Raw genomic sequence first — 15895 nt, forward strand, 5'->3', positions numbered from 1 at the left:
TGGTTCCAGAAAAAGGCACGCGAGAGGAGTATATTTATTATACGTGACATCGTTTATACGAATATAACAAATATATCATACGATTTTTCCATACTTCTTAGACGCTACGACCTGATTTTTTTTTACGTTTTTCGACGTTACGAAGCGTAGAAATTTTCTAGAAGAATCGCGATTTGCAATTTAAATGTCCCGCCCCTCTCTCGCTCGTTTCGTTCGTCGCGACCTAGAACGTTTTTGTTCGTTCGAGATGCTTTTGCAAAAAGGCGTCGCAGAGGGCGCCGATGGAGAACAATGGACATTAACGTCGCGGAATGTACACGCGCGCGTGCAGCCTGCGTAAGAAGGTCTCGCGGTGACCGTGGCCGAGCGAAGCGAGCAACACACGCAAGAAACACACGTGGCCGTGTGTGCCTCTGTGCGTGTTCGCGCATTCGATCGACCTGGAAATTTTATGATCGACGTGTTACGTCAGAGGACGCGTGACTGTATGTGCGAACAGAGATGCGTAAAACCGAGACACGTGCAAACGAAGGGCTGTCCGCGCGAAGGGGCGGAAGAGGGACTCAGGGTCAGAAAATGAACGAACCTGTTCCGCGGGTCGAAAGAAGACAGAAATCATGATTAATGTAGGTTCACCTACCCTCCGTCCATGATATACAGATGTATACGGTTTATTCTAATTTAACGAAAAGGATTAAGAAAATGACTATTTAATTAATTTTTAATGGCGAGTAGCGCCTACGAAATTTCCCGATGTTCATAGATTTAACCCCGTTTAGATAGGAAACGTGTGGGCAAGATGTTTCTTCGGCTTATTAAGGCGTACAGCTCGAGGTACGGCTGATTAAAACAGTACTTTTCCACTTCTGGTCTTCTGTTCGATAACGCGACGCATAAACTGCCTGGCTTAGCGAGGCCATTTTGAAACGTACAAGGTATGTTTAACGTTGTCCATTGTACGTGGTACAACAAGCTCACGATGACAAATAACATTCGGCGTGACTGCTTATTAACGCGCACGATCATTTACTGACGTATACTCTAAAACACCCTTGGTAATTATACTATTTGAAACGCGAATTGTTATTCTATCGCGGGAATCTTTAATATTATCAAACATGTAGGAAAAAGACAAGGTATAATTTTTGTTATTGTTTTGTGAACATATTATCGCTTCTGTTATGTGATAAACTAAAATAGATAATGAACGAACATGTCAGAAGAGCTTTTCCTTCAAATTAAGTTGTTTAACGGTTACAAGCATTTGTATCACAACAACCATGCTGTGCCAATACTTCAGAGACGTAAAATATAGGTTCCTTTACGGATCGAAATATTGAAAAAAACTGCTTATTGAATATTTTCCGACGCGCAGTTTTCAATGACGTCAGACGCTTATTTCTGTCGCGCTACGAATACGTCCCGACTACAGCGCGAAACAAAACGAATCGTAAGTTTGTGTGTATCGAAAATTGTTATTATGTAACGTCGTTCGACTATTTCCAGTCGCGCGTGCTCCTGGAAAAGCCGGACAGCGTGTAATGTTAAATTATCCGAACGAAACAAATTATTTCCACACCGTAGGTTACTTCCATCGAGAGCCGTATCCAACATTCTGTCCATTCGCGTCGTTAAATTTCGTATTCGACGCCTCGAAACAAAGTGACAATTCCCCAGGACCATATTCGATCGTTGCAAGGTGCAAAACAGCAAGAAACGGACGTTGCTCGTCAAGGACTCTGTACTTGCACACCGCGGCGATGAAATACTTGCGGATTATTAATTCAGAGTCGCGCTCAGCGAACGAAGGGGAAGAGACCCACGTGCAATGGAACGTTTATCCGTAGCAAAAAGTAATTTTCTTGCGACGAAAATTATTCCTACGTTCGTAATTTATTTACCCATGTCGCGTGATACGCGTCTTCCCGCTAAGAACGAATAGACGCTCGTCGCCATTTTTTGATCGATTTATGCAAAGCATCGACGAAGAAACTCGCGCGGAGCAACGAAGAAAAACATGGATCACGACGGGCGAAATTTCTTACGAATTCCACGTGCCACACGGTGCGTCGTTTCTTGCGTCTGTCAGCTCGCAGTGGCGTTCGCTGTGACAGCGTCGCGACGACGCCGCGTTCCAGAGGACATTCTTTCGCGCGTTTTTAGCACGACCGGGCGTAGAAAGCGGGGAATAGGAAGTCCGCGAGCAGTTTGCCTTTCTTGATCGATTTATATAATGTGACAGCTCGATCGCACGGAAAAGTGCCTCGGAAACGCCTTGCGTAACAAGTAAGAATATCGAGTAAATATGGTTTCGCGACAGCCGCGTACCACTTACGCTCTTACAAGCCTTCAAATTTTATATAGAAATCTGCGAGACGCGCTTTATTATTATTCCAAGTTTGCAGAAGAATTTTGACTACATATATCGGTTAATTTCCACGGAAGAGTCGACGGTCAATGTTAACACGTGTTCGATCGGATACTTTCGAAGCAGAGGTCGCTAGACGCCCACGCATGAGTGTCGTGACGAGGATCGAGCAACCACAGAAATTCGAACGATACGTTAGAAAGACCAGAATTTATGCTCCCCCGCCTATCGCATATATCTTCCCACGGTGTCTAATAGTTGCCAGCTTGTTCGTCGTTAATGTGTTAAATTATTCACAACAGAAAACATTGTTGCACAGTTGCACGGAATCTCGTTCGAAGCGTCAACAGTGTGACTGACGACCGTGCCGTTTGTACAAGAAGCATTGGAACGAACACCGAGCAACTGCGTGGCGATTCGTCAACGAGAAAATCATCTTCGAGAAGGGAAGAAATATGTGAATCTTTAAATAAGATTAGGCAATTTCCCACCTGGGAGACGATACCTGGTCAATTCTCGTATTATACGAACGATTCAAGCTACTCTCAAGCATGCTATACTTTCACCTTTTCTCATCAATCGGATTTAAAAATGTTATCGTTTCGATTTGTTTGGAGTCGCGGAATTTCCCTCGATCGGCTGCGGTGTGTGCGTTGTGTGTTTACATGCGCCATATACGCCTCACTGGCAGGGAATGGGTTAAGGTCCGTCGCATAGTTGCACGCTCGACGCTGCCATTCACGAAGAAGTGGATCTGGTTTAAGGCGGATCCGCAGCGAACCGGAGCGACGGCGTACGTACGCGTGGTCGACGAGTGAACCGGTTCACTCGATTTCATTCATTTGCCGGATAATCGTCGTGTTCCTGTTTGCGGCTCAGGGACGTACCGACGCTAGTACGCGGCGCTCAAGGTCCCCGGTTCCGCGCTTTTCTCGCCGCGCGACTCCGGAGCTTTCCTCCCCTCCGTCTTCGCCTTCTGACACGAGGTTCCGGCGTGCTAGGCCAAGGGTTCTCAACCATAGGCACGTTTTATCCTTTTTTAAAAATAATTGTTATCCAAGATTCAAAATATGCTTGCCAATTCAAAATATTCCCAAGTTTCGAATGCTCAAACTTGAAATGTGAATCGTAAAACAAACAAGTTTTTCCTCCGGAAGTATACTCCGGGAATGTTTGCTTCGAGAGACAATAATGTATTTTACACGCTGCGTAAATGAAATTGTAATTTTGAGAAATGGAATCACCGTTTCAGAGTTGGTTTCGGATTCTCGATACACGCCTGCCCGGAATTAAAAGTCGTTGTTTCATCGTTGGCTCTTGAGACTTTTGGAACGCGTAATATATCGACGTTCAGGGACGCGATTGCGCGAGATATCGCAATGCACGAAACGATTGCTCGGAGTCGAACTTAAAAATGACCCACGAAAGCAGAAAATAGAATATATCTTTGAATTCATAATAGAAATCAAGCTAAGAGTATCGATATGGAATAGGAATTTCTGCTGTTCCAAAAGCATGGAATAAATTGCGAAATTGCACTCCGAAATAGCGAAAGTAATGTGCAGTATTGTGCAATTGTACCTGGAGAACATTTTGAGAAACAGAGAACATGTTCTTTGGCCGAATATACAGGTTCGTAATTGTAGACCTTTGAACTTTGGAAACGCATTCTTTGAATACACGGTCGCTAACTGTGAGCTTTCAGAATATGTTTACTTTGTGGCACAAGGGAAACACAAAACCCTTCCTTTTGTCACTTTTTATTTCAGAGAATCTTGTTGACTTTATTCTAGTAACAAATATTTATCACACACAACCGGACGTTCGTTACGATAGCTCGAAACGTGAAATATAAAGTCAAATTTGAATTTCCACGGTGCACTGCTGATTTCAGTTGAAGCCAAGCGTTAAAATTTCACCGGAAACAGCGTGCAAGTGTTCGAAAGGAACAAAGTACAACGATGCGAATCATTTTCCTCGAAACGGCCACGTCACGCATCCGATTCGTTCTTCCAGAGTGTTCCATAACACACATTGACACTTCTGCCACGATTTCCATTCGCAACTGAAATCCCCACGCTTATCGTGCGGTTCGAGGAGACTGATAAACTGCTTTTCAGCGGGGGGAAACGATAAGCGTATCGAGTCTATCGGTTGCGCAAGGAAACACCTGATCGTTCTACTGCAAGAAGATTGCAAGGAAAATATTTACCGTGCACGGAAGTTGCCACGGTCTACGGTATTATTTATCGAATTGTGGCCCTCGAAAGGAGACAAAAGCAACTTACGTAAAAGAGTAAAAGAAGTTCTCGGTTACTATTTCTTGTACCTAGCTCGATACAGCGTTCAAGAAATAATTTCTTACAGATTTTCTTATTTTAACACTTTTGTTTTATCCCCGCCGTTGGACACGCTGGTTTGTATCGCGTCTGGTCGCGCAAACTTGCAAAAGGATGTCCTATGTATCTCCATTGCGTAAGAGTAGCCTTGAGTAGCCAATCAAGTTCAATCAGACTCCGACTGCGAGCTTACTCTTGAATGAAAATCATAATCGTACAAATTGACAACTCATTAAAATTAGCGTTGAATTAATAATCGCTGTGATACGATATAATACGTTCGATTTTCGATGGATCCAAGAACTGCGTAGATCGCGAAAGACACCTCGACGATCGACCAAACTGATTTTGGATGCCACGTGGCTCACACTTTGCTACACATGCGCCCACACATTCGTCCGTGCATTTTGTGATCGTTGGTCGTTTGTATGCCACCGATAAGACAGGCGCTATCGTGAGGCATTTATCAGTGCAAAAGTAGCTCCAACGACCAACAAATGACTATTCTAAACAGTTTTCCTCGTTCGGGGGGCTCCTTTCGCCCCAAAGGCGAGTCTCTGTTTTCCACTTGGTTAATTCTGTTCGCTTGCATCGAATATTCGGGTAGACATCAAGTAATCAGATACCGATCGAATCGAAACAGTAAACCGTGTTTGACACGAAGATGATAAGATTGACTTCGTGCAGAGCGAAGAAGTTGAAACTCGGGGGCTATGACGTCAATTTCGTTTAACAACGCGTGGAAATTTTTGCTTTCACGATAATATCGATTACAGTGTACAACGATATATTAGAAAAATATCAGAAGTATCAGATACAACCTGTTATCAAAGAAACCAAGTCTACTGACAATCATTACAAGCATGCAAGTTAAAAAGATGGGAAACATTATTAATTACCGAAGTATCAAATTATTATTGTTTGTAGATAATTGTTTCAATATAATTATTATTGTGCTTGATAAAATTATCCACTCCACAAATGTGTAGAATCGATTACGACTAATTACGGAAAATTTATCGATTGTAGTTCACACGGTACGAAATCCCGGCCAACAGCGAAATAAATTTGAGTTTTCGATTTAAAAGATGTTTTATCGCGTTGTTAAATCACGTTTCCGCGGTCTGTTTCGTTCTCGACGCGCAACGCCTTTGAAAATACGCGAAAAGTCGCGGAATTGAGATCCGTTCTAGCTCGCGCCGGTTCCCCGTACAAATATTTGACTTCGCTCGATCGAGTCTCTCGTTGTTTCTTCATCCCTCTCCCGTACTTTTCGAGAATGTATTTTTATCACGGGCAACTCCAACAGGCAGGACAACGCGTCGCGCGTTTCTGCGGATTCTGCGCGAACGAGCAAATCATTCGCGCGTTCGACTCGATGGTAAAAACTGCGCGATACCGTATGGAGAGGTTTTTTTTCTGAAAAAATACTACGCTGATATCGATCGCGGTACGAGATCCTATTATAGCAACCTTATCTGAATGCTCAACCATCCGATCGCTCCGCCGTTCGAACGCAAAGTATATCTTTACACGGTGGAATATTCCTTCATAACCATAGAAATTTATGTAAGACGAGTATTTTCTTATGGAAAAAATGGAGGTTCCGGGTATAGAGATCACGATGTTTGCAAAAGGGATCGTTTATGCGGACGAATTAATCTCCGGTGCTCTCGTTATCTGACTCACGTCTGGGCTCTGATATTTTTGTCGCATTGTTTTTTCGTTCCTGTTATATTTTTAGAACGGTCGTGTTATTTTCTGCAATGCGATTAACGCAAGATTATTTTTCTGTTACAGGTACGCATCTTTCGTGGCTTCTTGAGAAAACGCGTGGACCGGAATAGGTGACGTAATATATCTTATTCTTTTCTCCGTCGAGGGTACAATGTTTTATAATCTGTAGAATATGGTGCACATGATCGTGAGTCGCAGCACAGGTCTGTGTGTTGTAGTATGACAACATTTTGGACAATTACTCTAATGGAGTTAACCTTAGAAGGTAGCTGTCTTATCTTAATTTACAGAACCACTCTAATCAAGAGACTTGCAAAACAATTCTGATAATCCAGAGTACACATAATAAATTTTATAATATTAGTGCAATCGACCAAAGTACTGTCGCGTTGCAACATTCAAAGCTCTCCCACGGAAAACAACATATCTTTTACGTGTTCCCGCACGAACCAACCCGCTTTCAGGTTGTATTACGATTACTGGAACACCCTGCATAAGTAATTCGGATAACGCCAAACGAAACAAGCGAGGAAATCAGGAGGAACTATACAGGGTGTTCGGCCACCTCCGGGAAAAATTTTAATCGTAGATTCTAGAGGCCAAAGTAAGTCGAAAATCAAGAATACCAATTTGTTGATTGAGGCTTTGTTAAAAACCTTATACCCATAAAAAATTATTTTTAGTTGCGGGGGTCAATTAAGATCATTTTTTGTGAATAGACATACCCTCGAAATCCTACGCGCTTTCGAGAAATAAGTTCGAGGTATGAAATTTTTCGACAAAATTAAAAAATTTTAGAATCTCTTATTAAAATTTTTCCCAGGGGTGGCAGAATACTCTGTACTATTCTTCGTGAAATTTCGCGATATCTCGACGTTGAATTTCGCCCCCGCACGTGCCGCGAGGCCGCTCGTAAAACGTAGACGGAGGAACGGTTCGGCTCGTTACGCAAAATAACGACGGTCGAGCGAGACCGAGTACTAATACAAGTGTTTTCAGTCGGTTGGCCGTGACCACGAAGCACCGACGCTCGGGAAAATAGAAACGACGGAGCCGCGGCGCCTTCTGTAAAGGACAAACACGATTATCAGACCTGGTTATCAGCGGCTGTTAATCAAGTCGCGATTTATCGGCGTTCCGGAACGCGCATAAATTTCGCGTAGACGGACACGCGCGACTCGCGATCGATAACTTCTTTGCTGTAATCGTAATTACGCGGAAGTACCGTTCTTCCTGTTTTATTACGTCAGAAACAACCGACAGTGCGCCATTGTTACTTCGTTTCTCAACTTTCAATCTCAAACGACAGATTGTACAGCCTTCTGCCTAATTTTCACTTATTCTTACAGATTGTCATAGAAATCATAGTTACGATTAGTTCTCAGGCTGAGAAACAAATAATTTTTAATAGTCTAAACCACGCGAAAGTATTCTCGTTCGACTGGAGAAGTTTTAACAGTTAGAAAATGGATGTTCGTGTCGCGGAGCCCTCGAGCGGGCCAGTCGGTGTTTCTAGCAGATCGAATCGTCTGGACGCAGGATCCCCCGATTGCTTCGATCGTTATATCCTATCTGCTAGCGAGCTTCCGTCCGTTTCTGTCCGATAACAACGACTTTCGAACTATTCTCATTAATCTGTCGCGGCGAGTGTCGCTGAAACGCGCTCGCCGTTTCCTGCTCGCGAGCGCGCATTATCGGATTATTGCATTCGTAGGCTGTACGTAAAAGTTCATACCGGTAATCCTTGGCATACTTAGCCGGACTCGTATACAGAGTCCCGAGGTGTACGTGCTCGCTCTTAATCTCGGTCGAAAAACCTGCTCGAACAATATGCGCGCCACGTACGCGCGCGCCACGGTCGTGTGTGCGTGAAAGATAGCCATCCCGCACCCCCTCGCCACGGAGCACATTCTTATTCCAGTGCTTCTCTCACGTTCCTGCTTCCTGCGCCAGAAAAATTGGCTAACCTGTTTACTGATGCAACAAAGGAAAGGAAAACCGAGCGAGAGAGCGCGAACTCGCGAGGAGCCGCGAGGAAACCGGAAGGGAGAGGCCGACGAGGAGCCAGCTGCGGGAAAATGTTATACTTAACTAGTGAAAAATGGTACGTCTACGGAGGAAAAACCAAGGAACGTTTAACCCTTTGTCAGTACAATCTCGAGTCTGACTCGTTACAATCATGAGGCTACTCACTATTCATCGAGTCTTATATATTAACACCAACACATTTTTGCATAGACGAGGTATTCGTAAAACAAATCTATTATTTTCCATGATCGTTCCTAGTATGAAAAAATCGTTCGTCAAGGGGTTAAAATACGATACGCGATAGTTGTTCCAACGTCGAATATAGAACAGGAAGCTCTGAGCAACGAGAGAAATTGGTGGTCGCTTCGAACCCTTCGAAAACGAAAGCGAGAAGCAACTCGAAGACGCGTTAGGCGCGCGGATGGAAGGGCAAACACGGCGAGTGGTTGCAAATAAAAACTGAGTTGTATCGAGGAGTGGTGAACGAGGGACAGGGGCGTGCAAATACCGCCGGAAAGAAGAGTCAACAGCGTCTGAGGGGGTGGAAATAAGGCCGGAGGAGATAAAACTGATAAGAGGGAAGGGACGATCAATGACGAAAGAAACTAAACCGAATTCAATGGACCACTGGTACAAAGGGCGGGGACGAAGTAGAAAGAGCAAAGGTTTCGAGCGAGGGGCGACAGGCTGGAGGGTAAGAAACGGTACAAGATTCCAGGAACCGCAGATAACGGTCACGATGGCCAACCCAGAGTCGTTAAACGCGCTGCAGACGCGAGTGAATGGCCATCGGGATGCGCCCTGGTCTTTATTTACCGTGCACGTGCTGCTTTCCATGGGACCTTTAAAAGGTACGCGTGAAAGGAAGAGTGACGACGCCGAAGGGATGAAGGGTGCGCGCCCGCGGGATGATGTTTCCTTCCTGCTGAACTTTTCGCATGCTCGAACCCCTGTGCCTCCCATCGGGGACGATCCTGACACACTTTACTCGATATCGTGAAAAACAAACAAGGGGGGAGGATCTTAAAACGACATAGACACGAGTTTAACGCGCAATTAATTCCCAACCCCCAGCAAGAATTTTTATACCGGATTCGAGCCACGTAATCGGTTTCTACAAGACGTGGATGTCGATTGTTCTGGTTGAATAGATTGTAATTTAATAATTTCCGTTTCTCAGATTTGATAGAAATGAATATTCAATCCTCTTAAATGCATCTTCTAAGTTATTCTTCTAGCTACTTTGAATATATAATTCTATGTCATGAAAATCGCGCGAACAACAGCCCTCGGTTGTCCCACCATAATCATTCTTGTTGGTAATTCTCAACACCATACGTATAAAATTTATATTTAGATTCAACTAGTAATTAAAACATAGTTTATCTCATGGTATATAACGCGGTATCGGTGTAACCCTTTGACAGAAGTTCAACACAGAGAGTAGTTATAATAGGTGGCCAGACTTTGAGGGCGTGCTCTACTCGTCTAGGAAAGGGAAGCGTTTGAAACGTCTACTTGCATATTAATAAAGTTGTTTGTTAAAAATGTTCGTATATTCAGAACGATCGCGTTGAACAACAGGAAGCGTTTCTACGTCTGTGCATAATGATCTGTTTTCACTTTGGAGGTAAATAGAACACGCTCCTAAAAATAGTCCATCTATTTCGCAGAATATAAACACAGAACGTTGTTTTCGCGTTGAAAATATGTTTGTTCATTAAAATCTTCCCGTATTTTTATCTGAGTCGAGCAGGAAAAGTAAAACATTACGACCGGGTAATAATCCGTCGATGCCATTCGCCACGGCACGTTCTTTTCATTAAAATTTCCACTTACCTTTTTCATTATTATTCGACGTAATCGCTGTATTTTTATTGCAAGTTTATGCAACTTTTTCGAGCCAGTATGCACCGTGATCCATTACGCAACGACTCGCGTAAATATTGTTACGATTCTCAACAATGCTCTCTGACGCTGCCACTTAATTGCGTCGGTGATTACGAAACGTAGTAGCACAGAAACCATTTTAAAAAATAATTTTATATTTCTATATTCGAGTATTGTACGTAACAAACCATACGATATTATTTTGTAACTCGAGCACCCACAAATGCATTGGAATCCTCGAGTACGGGGGGAAAAAACGATGATCAATCGAACGTTCGAGTGAACGAGTAACAAAATACTCCGACGCGGAATAAACTGAAAACACGCGAGGAATCGTTTGAAAATGAAAATCTGATCGAATAATTCCCGGCGTGCTGCCCGCATCCGAGGATATTGAATTATAAAAACGGCTCGCGTATCCGACAAAACGATTTATTGTTCGTTCCCGTTGCAACGACCGACAAAAATCTTTCCTTCCGTTAGATGGAAAACAAAAATTAATTCGTGCTTGAAACACGACCGACGCTTTATAATCGCGATTACGTCTCGTCGGTCTTACCTCATCGCGGAAGTCGCGATACGAATCTGCCTTGCGATTTGTCGCGATCGTCTTTAGATAGCGAGTTTCCGGTACGTTCGGGTGCCCGCTCGCACTCGCGCTTAAGTAAATCAAGGTTGAGTTTATATTTTTACTGTTTATTCGACGCCTTGCCAGGTGCACGGATCGTGAAAGTACGTATAAAACGGGACAAAAATATTGCTGGTAAAATTGATGGGCGACAATGTCGTTCCGAACTAGCTTCTACGACTCTCTCCTGGGGGAGGAAATAATGGTAAATAGATGATTTATTTTTAAATACATCGAGGAGGCGTCACATAACAAAACGTTCTTTCGCACAACAGACTCGATAGAAAAGTTGACAATAGTCGTGTCGCGGCAGTAAAGAAACCATCGTAAAAAAGAAGGAAAGAAAAATGTGCGATAGCAATAAAAATATGTCCAGGTTGTATCGGGATTGTATGCAATAAGAAATGAAATATCGAGCGCAAAAACAAATACGCGTTGTGTACTGTGTTTTATAGGTCAGTTTCAAATAAAAATTTAAAAATAATCCTACGAGAAATCCAAGCCCTGGAAAATGTGTCTTCGCGACGACTGCAGTCTCGGGTGGCTGGTTGTGGTTGAAACGGTGCAACTTTTTCCACGGACCAGAAGTTCCCAGAGCCCGCGAGAAGTGGCTCGCGATAGCTTCCCTTATCAACGTGTCGTCGGTGGAAAGCAAGCGCGAGGAAATAAAAAAGTAGTACGTCGAGCGCTCGTGACACGTCGCGGTCTCGCGTCCTTGCCAATTACCCCCACCTCGGAGCACGGAGTGGGATCGTCCCCCACCACTCGATTCTCTGCTTCCCCTACTCTGGCCGTTCCCCTTCGCCTAGACTGGTATGTAAGAGCCCGCACATGTTTCCCCGCGTTCCAGTCGCGCAGTGGCACTCGCGAGTGACTGTTCGTGCAGATTTTCGCGTAATCGTTACGTGGAATATAAAACGTTCTCGCTCATCGAACGAAGGACGTTGCAGGGGCACGCGCGTGTGTGTATATATACATAAACGCGTATATATGTATACGGGATATATACCGCGATACATGTATACTCGTATGCTTTAATACGCGCGCGCGCGCAAACGACGAGTTCTTTCCTCGCAGTGCCGCGTTCAAGAATCGACACGACACATCGCGACCGTCGTTGCAACGAGCAACACGACAGTCGCAAACCCCAGGGAAACGGAGTGCAACGAGGGGCAGGTGGAGCAGAAGAGTCGAGAACCGCTGGTCGTTTTCCTTTCTCGTCGACGCCCGCGTCCAATTCTTTTTTTACTTTTATACCGTAACGACGAGCGTTTTGGAGACACGGGAGAAACCGAGGCGACGCAATCCATTTCGACGTAACGCGATCACAGTGAGAATCGTTTTGCGCGAGTGACAGCTTGTTTTCCTCGTCCGGTAGCCAACGGTCGGTAAACAGTGCGAAAAAGAGGAGAATTTAGTGGCGCACCTGGTGGGACGGAGGTTTGTGGATACGCCGCAGACAAGGATATCTCTGGGTTTGTTCAGGAAACTAGTGATCTTCCAACTGACGTCACAACGTGCTTTCGTGCTCGGCTGGAGGGACGAGAATAGTGTTCGCTGGCGGCTGCAGAGACACACGTGAGTATCGAGCTTTGGCTCGAGGCCACTCTAGTTGCTTCGATCGCGGAATCTAGCCTGGTTCGTCGCGTACACACGCGCCTCCTAACTAATTTATGCTCGCGACGCATCGCGATACGAATTCTGTAACGCGTCACGCGACCAAGTGCCGACCAACTACATACGTACCGGTTCCCGTGAGCACTGACGTCCATGACGTAACAATGCCGCGCGCGATCCATCGAATCGAACGGTTCGATGCATCGGTTCGCCGCGCGCGAAACGTCGAAGACGCTGTTCTTTTAAACGGGATTGAAATTAGGAAAAGACAGGTGAATCGTGTGGTTTTATGGAGCAGACAACCGAATTCGTCACAAGATACAAAAGTCTTGATATCTCAATCGTAAATTACTATTTATTGTCCTGATTTGATTTTCATTAGCATTTTCAAATTATAAATGTGACGCGTTCGTCGAAGAATGCGATAGTTTTCACGCGCGCGGAACAACTATGTCGCTGACAAGTTGATATAAAACGGAGCTTCGAGGTGTATTTACGCGTGCAATTATCGATCGAGACCGATATTTAAATTGAGGTTTCGCTGTAACTGGCAAGCGTCGTAGCGAAATACTCGGAGTGCGTCGTGTCGGTCGATTCATCGATACGGTTCGCACAGTCGGAATGCAGCCTCGTTTTAAATCGGCGAATGAATGCCGACGATTTAATCTCGATTCGGAAACTATGCGCGTTCCTCGATGCGTTTCGCTTTTCCCCGCAAGGACGTCTCTCCGTCGAGCGATCTGGAGCGACCACGGTGACTCAGCCTCTCTGTGTTACATCAAATAAACATGCCTATTATGACAAATTACGTTAAGGTCGCAACACCGTCTGGAACGAGCTTTTCTTACCGCGGAAACGGCTATCACGCGTTTAACGGATGAACAATTAGACGAGATAACGGATAAATAATGGAAACGAGCAACGTCTCTGTTTGTATAGACATTTCGAACAAACCAACAGAAGATAAACAGTCCGCAAAATACAGAATAAAATATTTATCAGCGAACAGATAAAAATTTAACATATGTAAACTGCAAGAAGCGATTACGTACGAATAATAAATAAATTAGCTTAAACTGTCTAAAATGATAATAATAGCGGAAACAGGAAACTATCATAATTGTTCGAAACATGGTACACGTAGTCGAGAAAAGAATATTCGCGATAATATTTAGAGGATCGTGTTTCCGAACACGAGTCTGGTAAATGGACAAAATGTCAAGGGTATAGGAAGTACTTTGTACTATTTTTACTCGGTTTACAAATCGTCTAACAGCTTAGACGTTTGAAAGTTTAAACAGTGTCTGACACCTCGTACCGCGAGAACGAAATCATTTGTGCAGGTCGATCATCGATTATTTCTAGCAACGTATTAAAATAAAAGGGTTAAGAAGAGGAAAGAATACGTTTGAGGCATTAAAATTTATCGCTGGTAGGATTGTAGAGCCGTTAACATCATCGTTGATTATTTTATCGAGCAAAGCAATTTCACGGTGTTCAATATTCCCCTCGAACGACGATGTTATTTGATTAGGTAATCCTCCGATTTTGAGCAGTCTGCATTAAATACACAGTATTTCCGTCCCTTGAGTTGCTTCGAAACGTGACCACCTAATCGCGATTCGAACGGATTTTCGTGTCCCGCAAAAACACTGCTAAATAATAAAAACGCGAGTCGGTTAATCGACCTTCGTCTAATTAGATGAAAGAAGAATTTTATTTCTTTGCAAGTTTATAGCATCACGGCGTGTGCCTCTATTTTTACTAGGCAACTCAATTCACAAACAACTGAGAGCAAACAGTTTTATCAGCGAACCCGTCCCCGTACCGTCTGAAACATGAAATTGTTCTCGACGATAACATCGCCGCTCGTAAATGTCTTTTTCTCTACAGTTTCAATTTTTTCGCGATTCGAGTCACGCGAGTCAAGGAAAAACGGAATTCAATAGTTCCATCGGTGACTACCGGAGAGGGAGAGAGAGAGAGAGAGAGAGAAATAGAGAAAGAGCGTATTCATTCGTCCCGCTTCCTCAGAATTGAGTGGCACGAGGCAAACGAATTATCCAACTCGTGCAGGCCATCGAAATCGGATTATCGTCGATTCCTCTCCATCCCACCCACACCCTCCCCGATGTATCGATTTTCGACGCTGTGTACCAGCAACTTATTTCCACCGTGCCGTAAACATTCGACTCTAAGCATTCGTCGCGCGGATTAATCATGGTTTAATTGGAACACCTAGCTTGGTAAATAAAGCTTTCGAGGCTCGTGCAAACGTGCATTTTGAGCCCTCGATATCCTGCAATAATCGAGCCTCTGCCGTAATAGAAAAATCAAGTCGAACCATTGGCTACAGACATTTCTTTCGAATAGACTTGCAGCAAGCTTAACCGTGTCCAAAAAAAAATAAATGGCGCGACTGCATCGAGCAGAATCGGCGGGAAACGCGGGGAATAGCGCGGCAATTAACGAGGCGGCCGTTTTTCGCGCGTGTCTACTCGCCTGCCGAAAATTAATGCGCGTCCATTGAAGGCCCGGAGAACTCGTCACAGCGATAAATTCCACCCCTTGACGTTTCTCCGCGACGAGAGCGAGATTAAACGTAGTCACCGTGGAAAAAAGGAGCCGCGGAAAGGGGTTGTTCAGGGCGAGAGGGTAGACGACGGACCCGGGGTTTTAGTTGAGTATAAAATCAATCGTGCTCGGCACTCAACGGCGAACTCCGCGCCTGGTCGTAATTAGTGTCCTTTGCTAATTATTGCGCGACACCTTTCCATTATCGTCGCGGCGCAACGCGGAAAGCGATTATCGCGAGGGTTACTTCGAGAATTGTTTTTTCAAGCGACAAACAACTAATTAATTCTTCAGAGACATTCCTGATATTTTAATTTATCGTTCTTCAACGCGTTCGAATCATTTTAGCGCGAAACTAAGCCGCACGATGCGTGCTCAGAACGATTTAGAAACCATGTCTTGCGAATATAATAGTCGTAACGTTTACCATCGCGGGTGGCGGATATAGGAGAAAACAGATTAAAATACAGAACCGTGAAATAGAGTGAAAGTAATTGCTTCCCGTTATAATGGCGTGCTCGTGTCCAGAACAAAGCGACGCAGAGAAACAGTAGAAATTAAAAATGATGCTTCTGCCGACGAAAGCGTGTTGTAATTAAATTCCGGGGAGGAATTGTTGCTCGATCGATCGCTAATTGACTTACTTTATACCGTTATCAAAAATCTGCGTCGCTCGAGCGTGGCGCTAATTTAATTTGTTGACTTCGTTAAACG

General features: G+C 44.3%; 1 protein-coding gene across 5 annotated transcripts in view; it reads left to right on the plus strand.

The window, feature by feature from the left end:
• Positions 1-15895, plus strand: part of LOC143344794 (uncharacterized) — a 98223-nt gene that overhangs the window by 35595 nt on the left and 46733 nt on the right. For 2 of the 5 annotated variants that reach the window (XM_076771205.1, XM_076771201.1), the window contains exon 1: positions 11819-12568. The exons of 2 other annotated variants lie outside the window; for them this stretch is intronic. The gene's annotated coding sequence lies outside the window, so the exon portion shown is untranslated. Of the gene's footprint in view, positions 1-6507; positions 6555-11818; positions 12569-15895 lie in introns of those variants that run through there. One more of the 5 variants, XM_076771203.1, reaches the window with a different exon arrangement.

This window comes from Colletes latitarsis, chromosome 8, assembly GCF_051014445.1.
Source record: "Colletes latitarsis isolate SP2378_abdomen chromosome 8, iyColLati1, whole genome shotgun sequence".
Lineage (NCBI taxonomy): Eukaryota > Metazoa > Arthropoda > Insecta > Hymenoptera > Colletidae > Colletes > Colletes latitarsis.